This window comes from Hemiscyllium ocellatum, chromosome 8 (genome assembly GCF_020745735.1).
Source record: "Hemiscyllium ocellatum isolate sHemOce1 chromosome 8, sHemOce1.pat.X.cur, whole genome shotgun sequence".
Classification (NCBI taxonomy): Eukaryota; Metazoa; Chordata; class Chondrichthyes; order Orectolobiformes; family Hemiscylliidae; genus Hemiscyllium; species Hemiscyllium ocellatum.
In genome coordinates, this window is record NC_083408.1 from 17,157,800 (window position 1) to 17,172,880 (window position 15,081).

The following is a 15,081-nucleotide window of genomic DNA, read 5'->3' on the forward strand; positions in this document are numbered from 1 at the left end:
ACACAGGAACATGAGGAGGCCATTCAGCCCCTTGACTCACACAGATACAGGAGGAGGTTAATCAGCCCCTTGAGTCACTTACACAGGAACAGGAGGAGGTCATTCAGCCCCTTGTGTCACTTACACAGGAACGTGAGGAGGCCATTCTGCCCCTTGAATCACTAACATAGGAACATGAGGAGGCCATTTACCCCCTTGAGACACATACACAGGAACATGAGGAGTTCATTCAGCTCCTTAAGACACTTACACAGAAACAAGAGGAGGCCATTCAGCCCATCAAGTCATTAACACCGGAACAGGAGGAGGTCATTCAGCTCCTCAACTCACACGGGAACAAGTGGAGACCCTTTAGCCCCTTGAGTCACTTTTACAGAAACAAAAGGAGGCCATTCAACCCATCAATTCACTTACACGGGAACAGGAGGAGGCCATTCAGCCTCTTGAGATACTTACACAGAAACAGGAGGAGGCTATTCAGCCCCTTGGGACACTTACACAGGAAGAGGAGGAGGCCATTCATCCCCTCAACTCAGTTACACAGGAACGGGGGAACCCATTCTGCTGCTTGAGACACGTAAAAACAAACAGAATGAGGTAACTGATGTTGAATCCTGATGAAGGGCTTACGCCCATAACATAGATTTTACTGCTCCTCGGATGCTGCCCGAACTGCTCGGCTTTTCCAGCAACACGCTCTCTTCTCTGGTCTCCAGCATCTGCAGACCTCACTTTCTCCCAAGTGATTCTCAAACATGATAATAAGTGAAGCAAAGGCTGGTGAAGGTGGGATTGGTGCGGTCTGGAGACTGGGTCTCTTGCTGTCTGGTTACTGGCCCCGGTGCAGTTCAGAGACTAGGCCAAGTGCGGTCTGGAGACTGGGCCCAGTGTGGTCTGGTTACTGGGTCTAGTGCGGTCTGGAGACTGGGTCCAGTGTGGTCTGGTTACTGGGCTCAGTGCAGTCTGGAAGCTGGGCACAGTGCGGTCTGGAGACTGGGTCCGGTGCGGTATGGTTACTGGGTCCCTTGCAGTCTGGAGACTGGGCCCGGTGTGGTCTGGTTACTGGGCCTGGTGCAGTCTGGAAACTGGGCACAGTGCGGTCTGGAGACTGGGTCCGGTGCGGTATGGTTACTGGGTCCCTTGCAGTCCGGAGACTGGGCCCGGTGTGGTCTGGTTACTGGGTCCGGTGCATTCTGGAAACTGGGCACAGTGTGGTTTGGAGACTGGGTCCGCTGTGGTCTCAAGACTGTTCCAGTGCGGTCTGGGGAAATGGACCCTGTGCAGCCTGGTGACTCTGTGCAGTGCGGTCTGGAGACTGGGCCCTGTGTGGCTTGAAGACTGGGCCTAGTGCAGTCTGGTGAATGGTTCGATGAAGTCTGGAGACTGGTCTCAGTGCGGTCTGGTTGCTGGGTCCAGTGTGATCTGGAGACTTGGACTGGTGCAGTCTCGATACTGCACACAGTGCGGTCTGGAGAATGGACTCTGTGCGGCCTGGAGACTGGGCTCTGTGTGGCTTGGAGACTGGGCCTAGTGCAGTCTGGTGATTGGGCCTGATGCAGTCTGGAGAGTGGGCCAAGTGCGGTCTGGAGACTGGGCTCTGTGGTCTGGAGACTGGGACTGGGGCACCTGTATTCAGGGCCTGGTGCAGTCCAGAGACAGGGTCCAGTGCGTTCTGGAGACTAGGCCCGGCGCAGTCTGGTGACTGGGCCTGGGGACGCCTGGAGACAGGGCCAGGTTCAGTCTCGAGACTGAGACTGCTTCAGTCTGGACACTGGGCCCGGTGTGGTCGGTAGAATGGGCCTGCGGCAGCTTAGAGACTGGGCGTTGTGTGGTCTGGAATCTTGGACCTGTGCGGTCTGGAGTCTGGGCTCAGTGCAGTCTGGAGACTGGGGTTATTGCCATCTGGAGACTGGGCGTGGTGCAGTCTGGAGGCTTAGCCCAGTGCAGTTTGAAGACTGGGCCCGGTGCAGTCTGGAGAATGGAATCACTGTGGTCTGGAAACTGGGACAAGTTTAATCTGGAGACACAGCCCAGTGCGGTCTGGATAGGGACCAGTGCAGTCTGGAGACTGGGCCCGGTGCGGACTGGTGACTTGGCTACGTGTGGTCTGGTGACTAGGTCCAGTGTGGTCTGAAGGCAGGGTCCGGTGTAATCTGATGACTGGGCCGGGTGCAGTTTGGAGACTTATCACAGTGCTACCTGGACACTATGCCCAATGCGGTCTGGAGACTGGGCATTGTGAGGTCTGGAGACTGGGTCCAGTGCGATCGGGAGACTGGGCCTGGTAAATTCGGGAGACTGGGTCCTGCACAGTGTGGAGACTGTGCCCGGTGTGTACTGGAGACTTGGCCTGGCTCGGTTTGGAGACTGGACCTGGTGCGGTCTGGAGACAGGGCCTGGTGCAGTCCGTTGACAGGGCCTGGGGTGGTCTGGTGACTGGGTCGAGTGACTGGGTCTGTTGCAGGCTGGTGACTTGTCCCAGTGCCATCTGGTGACTAAACCCAGAGTGGTCTTCAGACTTGGTCCAGTGTGGTCTGGAGACTGGACCCGGTGCAGTCAGCAGACTTGGTCAGGTGCAGTCTGGAGAGTGAGCATGGTGCAGTCTGGGCCCAGTGTGGTCTGTAGACTGGGGCTGGTATGGTCTGGAGATTGCATCTTGTGCAGTCTGGTGACTCTGTGTGCTGCTGCCTGGAGACTGGACATGATGCCGTCTGGAGACCGATCCTGGTGCAGTCGTTAGACTGTGCGTTATGCAGACTGGTGACTTTTCCCGGTGCGGCCTGGTGTCTAGGGCCAGTGTGGTAGTATGACCAGGCCCTGTGCGGCCTGGAGGCCAGGCCTTGTGTGGTCTGGATATTGTGGCCAGTGTGGCCTGGAGACTAGTTATGGTGTGTTCTGGAGACTGGGCCCTGTGTGGACTGGTGACTTGGCATGGTGCAGTCTGGTGACTGGACATGATGTAGTCTGGAGATGAGGCCATTTTCAGCCTGAAGACTTGGTCATGTGCGACCTGGAGACTGGGCATGGTGTGGTCTGGAGCCTGGGTCTTGTACAGTTGGAGCCTGGGACCAGTGGGAACTGGAGACTGCGTCCAGTACGGACTGGAGCCTAGGCCAGATGTGGAGTGGAGATTGGGCCCGATGCGTTCTGGAAACTGAGCCCTGTGCGGCCTGGAGACTGGCCCTTGTGCTGACTGGAGGCTGGCCTCAGTGCGGCCTGGAGACTGAGCCTGGTGAGGACAGGAGGCTGGCCCCACTACGGCCTGGAGACTGGTCCTTGTGCAGACTGGAGCGAGCCCCGTGCAGACTGGAGACTGGACCTGTTGTGGACTGGAGACTGAGCCCTGAGCAGACTGGAGACTGGGCCTGGTGCGTCCTGGAAACTGAGCCTTGTGCTGACTGGTGCCTGAGCCCTTGCTGACTGGAGACTGGGCCTGGTGCGGACTGGGGCCTGAGCCCTGTGCGGTCTGGAGACTGAGCCCTGGGCAGATTTGAGACTGGGCCTGGTGTGTCCTGGAGACTGGGCCTTGTGTAGACTAGTGGCTGAGTCCTTGCAGACTGTAGACTGGGCCTGGTGCGGACTGGGGCCTGAGCCCTGTGCGGTCTGGAGACTGAGCCCTGGACAGACTGGAGACTGGTCCAGGTGTTGCCTGCAGACCCGTTGCAGGCACAGACTGGGATGTAAGAAACTGTAATTTGAATTCATTCTTTTTACCTCTTTAGTCTGCTGCTGGATTTTCATTTGCGATTCTTTCAACTCTGTATCAAATACTTAAGAATCTGTACAATGGTATCTTGTACCTAAGATGGCACCATTAGCAAAGAGACTGCAAACTTTCCACTGTCCCCGTTAGAGTGCAAGTGACAATGATGCTAATTCAACTCAAATGCGAAAGAGTCACTGCATTTCATACATTTTCCCAACAAAGCTGCTGCTTGTGCAACGACATGGGGAGGCCAGCACACACACACACACACACACACACACACACACACACACACACACACACACACACACACACACACACACACACACACACACACACAGACACTGGCAAACACACACACATGCACACACACAGGCAAACCTGGAGACAAACACACACACAGACACAGCCAAACACCCATACATACACAAACATACACACACACCAACACACGTGCATACAAACACACCCACAGACACAAGCAAACACACACATACGCACACATGCACGCACACAGACACACGCAAACACACAGACAAACATACACACACAGACACAACCAAACACATACACACGCACACACACAGGCACACAAACATATGCGCGCACACATACATACACGCAGTCACACACAGACACAGGTCAGCACACACACACACACACACGCACTCACACAGACAGAGGCAAGCACACACAGATACAAACACACACGCGCAGATGCACAAACGAACACACACACATGCACACACATACACACAAAGACGGGCACACACACACACGGGCAGACAAACAAAGACACAGGCAAATAATCACATGCACACAAACACGCGCACATGTATATACAGACATTCGGCCCCTCATGCCTGCCTTGCAATTCAATAAGACTGTGGCTGATCTGATTCTGGCCTCACCTTTTTCTCTCTTGGGATATAAGGCAGGACTTCTGACTGAGCTGTTAGAGTGTGAGCACTTTAGGATCAGTGACCTTACTTTTGTTTGATATTGTTCTGGAAAAGAATAGGCCTCTTCCACAACTTAACGTGATAAATTGGGGCAAGGCACATTGTGAGGGTTTTAGGGAGAAACATTCAAAAGATGATTTGTGAAAGCTGTTCTGACCGAGAGGAATATCTGGCAAGTGGAATTATTTCAAAGGTTAACAGTGAGATATCAGGGACAGCGTGAAGGGCAATGCAAGCAGGAGTAGTGAACAGGACATGGCAGAGGATATTGAGGCTCTGGTCCTGAAAAAGAAGGAAGGATGTGTCAAGGATAGGCAGCTGGGATCAAAGGAATCCCTTGGGGAGCTTACAGAGTGTAGGAGAACACTTCCCAGGGAAATCAGGAAGGGCAAAATGGAGCATGACATAGCTTTGGCTGATAAGGTTTAGGAAAATGCAATAGATCCTATAAGGATATTAAGGGCAAAAGAGAAACTAAGGAGAGAATAGGGCCCCTTAAAAAGTCAAACAGACAACTATGTGTGGACCCAAAGAAGTCGACTTCTGTCGATTAGGTTTATAGTCACATGTACTGACATGAAGACAGTGAAAATTTTACAAGTCCCCATGTGTGACACAATCTTAGTACAAAGTTCCCCTCCTCCCCAGTGTGCAGAATCTCGGTACAAAGCAGAAAAAATGAAAAAAAAAGTTAAAATGGAAAACATTACAGACCTTCCTATAAAGCTAGAAAAACACGTAAACACAGCTACCAGTTCAACAACACAGTCCAGAAGTGCCTGGCTATGCTGGATTTACACTCCTCACAAAGACTCGATCTCCCTCACTCGGCTGCTGCATTCCAGCCTGTTCCTGCTCGATGGGGAAGGTCCCACATGAATATATCGCGTAGGTAGTTACTGTGAAGAAAGACATGAAAGTGAGGGAACTTAGGGAAATAAATCCATGTAGTGATGTTTTGAAATGAGGCCGTATTGCAGAAGAGGAAGTGCTGGAGGTCTGAAATTGCGTAACCATAAATAAATACCCAGGACCTGATCAGGTTATTGTGGGAAGCTGGGGAAGAAACTGGTGGCCCCTTGCAGCGATACTTACATAATTCCTTCGAGTTCCGAGGAAGAGTCACTGGACACGAAATGTAAACTCTGGTTTCTCTGCACAGATGCTGCCAGTGCTGCTGGGAGTTCCTAGCTCTGTCCGGTAGCTGTTCTTGATTTACAGCATCTACAGCCATTTCACATTTTATTTGTATGATTGACAACCACTGATAAGGCCCTGGAGGACTGGAAGACAGCTAGTGTTGTGACTTTTTTTTAGAAGGTAGCAAAGCAAAGACAGGACACTCTAGACCGGTGAGCCTGATATCAGGGGTGGACAAATGTTCAGAAGGGATGCAGAGAGATGGGATCACCCTGCATTTAGAAAGTCAAGGACTGATCTTGGATAGACATCATGGCTTTGTATGTGGGAAATTGCGTCTCACGAACTTGAGTGAAATGTTTCTGGAGGTGGTCAGGAAGATAGTTGAATGTAAAGCAGCACATATTATCGACGTGGATCTTAGTGCGGTCCAACAAGTTCCCACATGGTTCCACAAAATAGATACACAACGGTCTTGACAGTAGGAGACAGTTGGCGCTGGGAGAGATTTGCTATGACCAGTGATGTGCCACAAGGACCACTGCAGGATCCACTGTTGTTAGTTAAATTTATTTATGATTTGGATGAGAAAATACGAAGCATTGACAGTAGGTTTGCAGACTACGCCAACATTTCCGATATAATGGACAGTAAAGAAGGTCACTTAAAAGGAAAATATGATCATGATCAACTGGGCCAGTGGGCCGATGAATTGCAAATGGAACTTCATGCCAATAAATGTGAGATGTTGCATTTTTTTTTAGACTAACCTGGGCAAGATTAACACAATTAACTGTAGGGCCTTGGGGAGTGTTGTCACTCAAAGAGACCCGGGAGTGCAGGGAGATAGTTCCTTGAAAGTTGAGTGGCAGGTACACAGGGCGGTGAAGGAGGAGCTAGGCATACTTACCTTCATCAGTCAGAGCACTGACAACAGGAATTGGGATAACATGTTGTGGCTGTCCAAGGGAATGGTAAGGCCACATTTGGAATACTGAGCACAATGCTTTTCACCCCGCTATTAGAAGAAAGTCACAAACTGAAAAGTGTTAAAAATATTTAAATTGACGTGAAAGTGACTGGGGAATTTGACATCTAACGTTTTACTGGATTGGCTAGAAATATTTTCTCTTTGCATAGGACGCTGAGAATGACGTTATAGAGGGTTACAAATTAATGAAGGGCACGAATAGTTTGAATAGCCAAGGCCTGTTCCCCAGGTCCAAAACCAAAGGGCACATATTTAAGGTGAGAAGGGGGAGATTTAAAAGGGATCGAAGAGGTAAATGCATCGCAGACTATGTTGTGTATATGTAATGAGCTGCCAGAGAAAGTGGTACAGGGGAACACAATTACACAATGAAAAGACAGTTCAATGGAAACACGAATACGAAAGGTTTAGAGCAGTATGTGGCAAATGGAGGCAAATAGGATTACTCAGTTCAGGAAACCTGGTGAGCATGGACAATTTGGGCCAAAAGGTCTGCTTGCATATTGTATGACTCTAAGATTCTATGACTCCGTGACTCATCTTTCATCAGCAATTCTTGGTTACCCTCATTTCATTTCTAGGTCAAAAATCCCCTTCAAATATCGAGCTGCTCTTATTTTAAAAAGAGAACTCCTGGTATTGATGTAGCAACGTAGACCACTGAAGCAGAAGCAGAATTGTATTCAACCACAACCTGTGGCTCTTTTACAAGGTAATCCCTCAATCCACCATTCTCATCAAACTGATCAGTGAAGATTGTAAGTGAACATGCTAGGGTCAGAACCATATGTACAGAAACCTGATGATAAACCTTGAAAGTTACCTCACTCACTGCTTACATTCCAAATAACAGGACTAACATCTGACAGAGAGGGTGAAATGATTCCAAGACCAACAGATCAGACCAAAGCTTTCCAGTCCTGTCACATCCAAGCATATATGTTCTTGGATGAATAAACAACTTATTGGAGGAGATGGCTTCTCAAATATCCCAATCCAAAATAACAGAAAAGCCTGTACATCAGTGTAAAAGGCAAGGATATTTTATCTGCACTATCCTCAGCCAGAAGCGTTTAGTGGATGATCCACTTCACCCACACCATGATGCCCACAGAATCAGAGATGGCAGTCTTTAACCAATTCAATTCGTTGTGCGTGACATGAAGAAACAGCTGGACACTATAGATATGACAAAGGTAATGGTCCCTGACCCCATTCCTGCAATATGACTGAAGACTTGTGCTGTACAACCAGCAGTGTCCCTGGGGGAGTTGTTTCATTCCAGCTCCAACTCTGACATCTCCCTGGTAAAGTGGAAAATTACTCAACTATGTCTAGTCCCCTAAGAGGAAAATAATCACAATCTGACCATTTACCACGCCCTCAGTCCCATCACGACAGTCAAATTGGAGGGAGTTATTTTTGTCAGAGATGTAAGCAGCAAAGAAATAACCTGCTCAGTGTGGTTTCTGATAGTTCCCCATGTGGAGATGGTGCTGTTGTGGAAGTATCATTGGATTACTAATCCAGACCAGGCTAATGCTCTGGCAGCGGGTGGAAGTTAAAAACAATTAATATAATAGCGAGGTGCGAAATCTGGTGTCGGTAACAGTGACCTTGCCTCCAATGTTGACTGTAAACAACAACCTCCTTCCCCTGTTTACTTTCAGGATGTGAATCTCCCGTGCTTTCCTGGTCTGGCTAAAAGTGACTCCAGGAGCACAGGCATGTGATAAACTTTTCAATGGTCTCTGAATGTCCAACAAATACACTCTATTTTATCAAACAGATTCGGGGACTTAAAGGATAAACCAGACCAGAACACTCGGCCGCAGCCTCAGCATCGGAAAAGGGAATGGGAAACACAGTCCTGTTGAACCTGCAGAGATCTCCTTGCTAACATCTGAGAGTTTGTGACAACATTTACAGAGCTTTCCTACAGATTGAACAGAAACATCGAGAAAGGAGAAGGCCATTCAACACATTGAGCCTTCCCATTCTAGTTCATGGTCAAACATCTCCTCAATACACTTATCCTACACAACGGACACATCCCTTAATTAATCATGAGAAGCTCTAAAATAGGAACTTCAGCAGTTCCGTTGGTATGTCAGGTTTGCTACCCAATTCAATATAATGATGGCTGGCCATTTATTTACACACAATACTCCTGGTCTTCTCCCATCCTTTTCTTGTCTCCAGATCCTTATCTATATTCAGTGACTTGGCTTCCAGGTGCGAGAGATTTCCCTAGGTTCACCAGTCGCTGATTGCATACATTTATTCTCATCTCATTGCAGAGTGTCTTGTATGTACCTAATACTGTTGTCCCTTGTTTGAGACGCCCCTGATTCTAACTTGTCTCACCCGGTCAGTGCTTCATATATTTCTCTGAGATCTCCACTCATTTTTCTAATCCGCATGGAATACAGGACCAGTCGCCCCAAACCCTGCTCCCATAACAAGCCCCTCATCCCAGAGATCAGTCTGGTCATCTTTCTCCCTCAATGCCAGGCTTGTCCTTTATTACCCGCTTTCAGCTCCTGCAATATACCTTTCAGTGATTGGTGTACAAGGAGATCCAGATTCTTTTCAATGTTACAGCTACCCACTTGGCCGGTCTATGTATACTGGTCAACGTGCCAATGTATTCCCAGTATTGACTTCTGGTTTCAGAACTCACTGTACTGCATGGAGCTCATAGGTCTGCGCAGAAGGAAACAAAAGTGCATTTTAAGTCCTTTTTTAGATTAACATTTTTCAACCAATCCCTTTTCAAATGTTAGACTGCCAATCTGCTGTCCCCACCAAAGGGCATACCGTCACCTCTACCCACATTGTTCTCCATCTGTCACGTATTTGCTCATTCATCCCACTTATTCCAGTCACCTTGGAGTATTTTTACATCCTCCTCACCCGTTCACAATACAACATCCTTTAGTGCTGTCAGCAGGCTGGGATATACTGCATTTCATTCCAGCAACCAAATGTTTAATACATATTGTGAACTGGTGGGGCGCAAGCACCGATCCCTGCGATACCTCAGCGGCCTTCCTCTACTAAAACAAAATTCAATGTATTTATTTCTTGGATCCGGGTATCACTGGCTGGGCCAGCAATTATTGACTATCCATCGTTACCCTTGAGAAGGTGGTGGTGAGCTGCCTTGTTGATTGTTGCAGTCCACTTGCTGTGGTTGACCCACAATGCCACGAGGGAGGGAATTCCAGGATTCCGAACCAGTGACATTGAAGGAACTGTGATATATTTCCAGGTCAGGATGGTGAATGGTTTGGAGGGGAACTTGAAGATCGTGCTGTTTCCTTACATCTGCTACCCTTGTCCTTCCAGATAGACGTGGCTGTGAGTTGGGAAGACGGGGTCTGAGGATCTTTGGTGAATCATGTCAGTACAACTTGTTGATAGTAAAAGAAAAACTGCAGCTGCTGAACGTTGATGGTGGAGCATTGTGAATGAAGTGACAGTCAAACCGGCTGCTTTGTCCTGGATGGTATCAAGCTTCTTGGATATTTTGGGGGCTACACTCATTCAGGCAAACGGGGAGTATTCCATCACACTTCTGACTTATGCATTGTAGATTCTGGACAGGCTTTCGGAGGTCAGGAAGTGAGTTACTTGCCACAGTATCCTAGCTTCCGACCTGCTCTTGTAGTTACTGTGTTTATGTGGCGATTCCAGTGAGTTCCTAAGTAAAGATTACCCCCTCCCCCCCCCCCCCCCCCCCCGCCGCCCCCCTGCAGAAGTTTGATACTGGGGGATTCAGTGATGGTAACACCATTGAATGCCAAAGGGCTGGTTAGATTGTATTTTATTAGTGACGGCCATAGTCTGGCATTTGTTTGTCGTGAATATTACTTGCCACTTGTCAGCCTGGATACTGTCCAGATCTTGTTGCATTTGGACATTGACTACTTCAATATCTGAGGAGCCACAAATGTTGCTGAACATTGTGCAATCATTGACGAACATACACAATTCTGGCCTTATAATGGAGGAAAGGTCAATGATGAAGCAGCTGAAAACGTTTGGGTCGAGGACACTGCTCTGAGGTACTCATGCAGAGATGCCCTGGAGCTCTGTGGACTGACCTTCATCAACCATGACCATCTTCCTATGTGACCGGTATGATTCTAACCAGTTTGGTTTTTGCCCCAATACCCATTGATTCCAATTTTGTTTAAGCCCCTTGAGGCCACACTTGGTCGAAGGCATCCTTGTTCCAAAGGGCTGTCACTCTCACCCCACCTCTGGAATTCAGCTCTTTTGTCCGTACTTGAACCAAGCTAATGTGGTCAGCTGGGTGGCACTGGTGGAACCCAAACTGGGGTCGTTGACTTTGGTTTTGCTGAGCAAGTGCTTCTTGAAAGCACTGACACCTTCCATCCATCATTTTACTGATGACCAAGAATATACAGATAGGTTGGTAATTGGCCGGTTGCATGTGCTGTGCTTTTTTTATATATGTAGGAGATGCTTGGAGCAAATTTCCACATAATCGGGTAAATATTGTAACGGTATTGGAACAGCTTGGCTAGGGCAGTGGCAAGTTCTGGAGCACAAGCTTTCAGTACTGTTTGCCAGAATGTTGTCAGCATGTGTCCCTTTTCGAGTATCCAGTGTCTCCAACCGTTCCTGGATATCGTGTGGAGTGAATCGAATTGATTGAAAACTGATAACGGAATTTCGGAGGACCAATGGAGGAGGCAGAAATGGATCATCCACTCAGCATTTGTGACTGAAGATTGTTGCAAATCCATCAGCCATATCTTATATACTTTTCCCAGCATTAAGGATCGGGATACTTGTGGATGCTCTTCCTCCAGTGACTTGTTTAATTGCCCCTAACTATTCTCGACGAGGTGTTGAAGGACTGCAGACCTTAGGTCTGATCCGTTGCTTGTGGGATCACTTAGCTCTGTCTATCACTTACTGCTTATGGTGATTGGTACGCGAGAAGTCCTATTGGCGGCTTCATCAGGCTGACACCTCATTGTCAGGTGTGCCTGGTGCAGGTCCTGCCCTCCTGCACTCTCCATTGATCCAAGGTTTGATGGTAATTGCTGCGAGGGGTATATGACAGGCCATGAGGTTGTGCTGGATTACAATTCTTCTGCAATTGCTGATCCACAAGCCTTATGGAAACCCAGACTTGAGCTGCTAGACTGTTTGAAGTCTGTCCCATTTAGCACGGTGATTGTAATGATGGATGTTATTTTCAATGTGAAGGTGTTACATTCTCTCCCCAATGACTATGCGGTGTTCACTCTTACTGAGACTGGCATGGGCAGATACTTCTGCAACTGGCAGATTAGCAAGGATGAGGTCAAGCACTCTTTTTCCTCTTGGTGGTTCCTTCACCACGTGCGGCAGACCCAGTCGAACAATTATATCCTTTTGGACCCGACCAGCTCAATCAGTAATGCTGCAGCTGAGCTAATCTTGAACGTTGAAATCCCCCATCCAGGCTACATTGTGAGCGCTTGCTACCCTCAGTGCTTCCTCCAAGTGTTGTTCAGCATGTAGGAGTACTGATTCAGCAGTTGAGAGAGGCTGGTACATGATAATCAGTGGGAGTTTTCCTTTCCCATGTGTAAACTAACCCCCAATAACTTAATTGCACACAGAGTCACTGTTGAGGACTCCTAGATCAATTCCATTCCAACTGTATCCAACTGTGCCGCCACTTCTGCTGTGTCTATCCTGTTGGTGAGATAAGAAATATCGGGGAAGGTGATGGGGTGTTGGACGTAGTTAAACTCACAGAATTAAATATTTCAGACAATGTCAAGCTGTTGCTTCACGAGCTTTTTTAAAATTTCTATTCTCTGTTTCCTGCCAGTTGTCCCATTCTAGAAATATGTCCATATATTAGCCCCAATTCACTCAGATCTGATTTTGCAAACTGGGCTTGGAGCTTTATCAAATTGTTTCTGAAAATCCAAATGTTTAACATCCATTGCTTCTCTTTCATTTCTCTCCCTGTCTGTTTCTCAAACATAATTCCCATTTCATAAACCTATGGTAGTGTTGTCTATAATTATTACTTTCAGTCCCAATAATTTCTCCTAAACCATTTACTGACAATGTTCTATGGCCAATGTATAATATCACTTTTCCACGCCAGATTTGGTTTTCCTAGTATTGTTCGAAAATTCTGTGAAGACAGAATAGGAGTAGCAGTTTCATAGTTCTGCCATTTCCCTGTTGCCCCTTCTCCATTCTCTGGTTTCAGATTGTAAGGATGCTGCACTTGTTTTCTCAAATTTCTCAAATTGACATGATTTGACAAGCTATTACAGTTCACTCTTATAACCGTTGTGAATATACCTTCAGAAACCCCTCAATTCCCACCTTAAGCTGCTCAATAATTGACCTTTCACACCATACACTCACAAGAGCATTGACTCTGTGCCAACAGAAACACAGCACGATCTACATTATTCCCACTTTCCTACACCAGGACGATAGCCTTAAATGTTACAACACTTCCAAGTGCTCGTCCAAGCATATTTTAATGGTTGTTAGGTTACCCGTGATAACTCAGCTCTCAGGAAGTCCATTCCAGACCCAAACACCCTCTGGGTGTAAACAAATCAAGCAATCTTTAAATCATCTCTAAACCTCAAATCCTTCACATTGAACCCTTGTTCTTGACCTTCTGAATAAATGGAACAACTGCTGTCCATCTCCCCTGTCCATCTTCCTCATAATCTTATCATTCTGAATCACGTCTCCCTCAGCCTCCTCTGCTCCAAAGAATACAACCCAAGCTTATCCAGCCTCTCTCCATAGCTGATATGTTCCATCCCAGGGAACATCCTGGTGAAGCTCCTCTGCAACCCCCTCCAGTACAATCACATCCTTCCTGTAATGTGGTTCTCAGAACTACACACAGTATTCCATTTTAGCAAATCCAAAGCCCTGTAGAGCTCTTATAATCTACGCCCTGAATAATAAACGCTACACCCAAGGTACAATTCTTAACTAGTCTATTACCCTGTCCAGTCACAATCATGGATGCGTGGAGAAGCACCCTCTGAGCTTCCTAATGTGCTGCCATTCATTGAGTACTCTCCTGCCTGGTTCCTTCTTCCAAAGTACATCACCTCATATTTATCAGGGTTACATTCCATCTGCCATTGACCTGCCCATCTGTCCAGTCCACCTGTATCTTCCTGTAGCATAAGGCCTTCCTCCTCACTGCCAACCACCTGGCCAATCTTTGTGTCAAATATAAGATTACTTATCACAACTCCCACACTGTTCAATCACTTCCCCTCCAGATTCACAACTTTTTTTTTTATGAACACCACAAACCATAAGGGACACAGCACTTATCCATGTGGTACACCAGTCATAAAAACAGCCTTCTCCCACCACCCTCTGTCTTCTGCCACTAAGGCAAATTTCGTTGTAACCCGTCAAGTTATCCTTAATATTGTGAAGTTTTACTTTATTTTTCAGTTTCCCAGATTGAAATTTGCCAAAGGCCTTGCTGCAAAACTAAATAAGCGACCTTTTCAAACAAATTCAACCAAATCCATTAGATATGAAATCCTTCTGATGAAGTTATCATGATTGTCCCTTATTAAGCCTTGCGACTCTGATTGGAGTTCAATTTTGTCCTTCCCTATTTTCTCCAGTGGTGATTTAATAGGGAGATCCGTGATCCCCCGAACAGTGATTTCATACTCGCTCGGCTATAGTTCCCTGGTCTGTCTTTCCAACTCTTACTGTGAAGCAGAATCATGTTATCTCTTTTCCAGTTCTCTGGCACCTCCCTTATAGTCAGATTCTAATTAAAATTTTCAGTCAGCGTCTTTCCTCCCTTGACCCCAACAGCCGCCTGTTATACAACTCATCCAGATATGGGCATTGGTCCAAGTTTATACCAGAAAAAGCCTAAAATCCCTGATCGTATTTTACATCAATCTGTTCTGGAGTTTTCCAGTCCACCTTCTCGAATTCTGTCCCTGCCTACTCCTTCTCCAAATTAAAACAGATGTGAAGGTCTCATGTAACAATCCATCAATGTTCTCCAGCTTGACACACAGATTGTCCCCTTTGAATTTTGATGCACAATATCTGTTCGCTGATTATTCTATTCTACTTGTACGTGTATATTATCATGAGATTCTCTCTGATCTCGCGTAATTGCACTTCTCTATGTTCCTCTCTTATTCAGTACCTTCTATGTTTCAAAGATCCATTAAGATCACTTCTCATCATTTGAAAATCGAGATCACAGGCTGAGTTTCCCA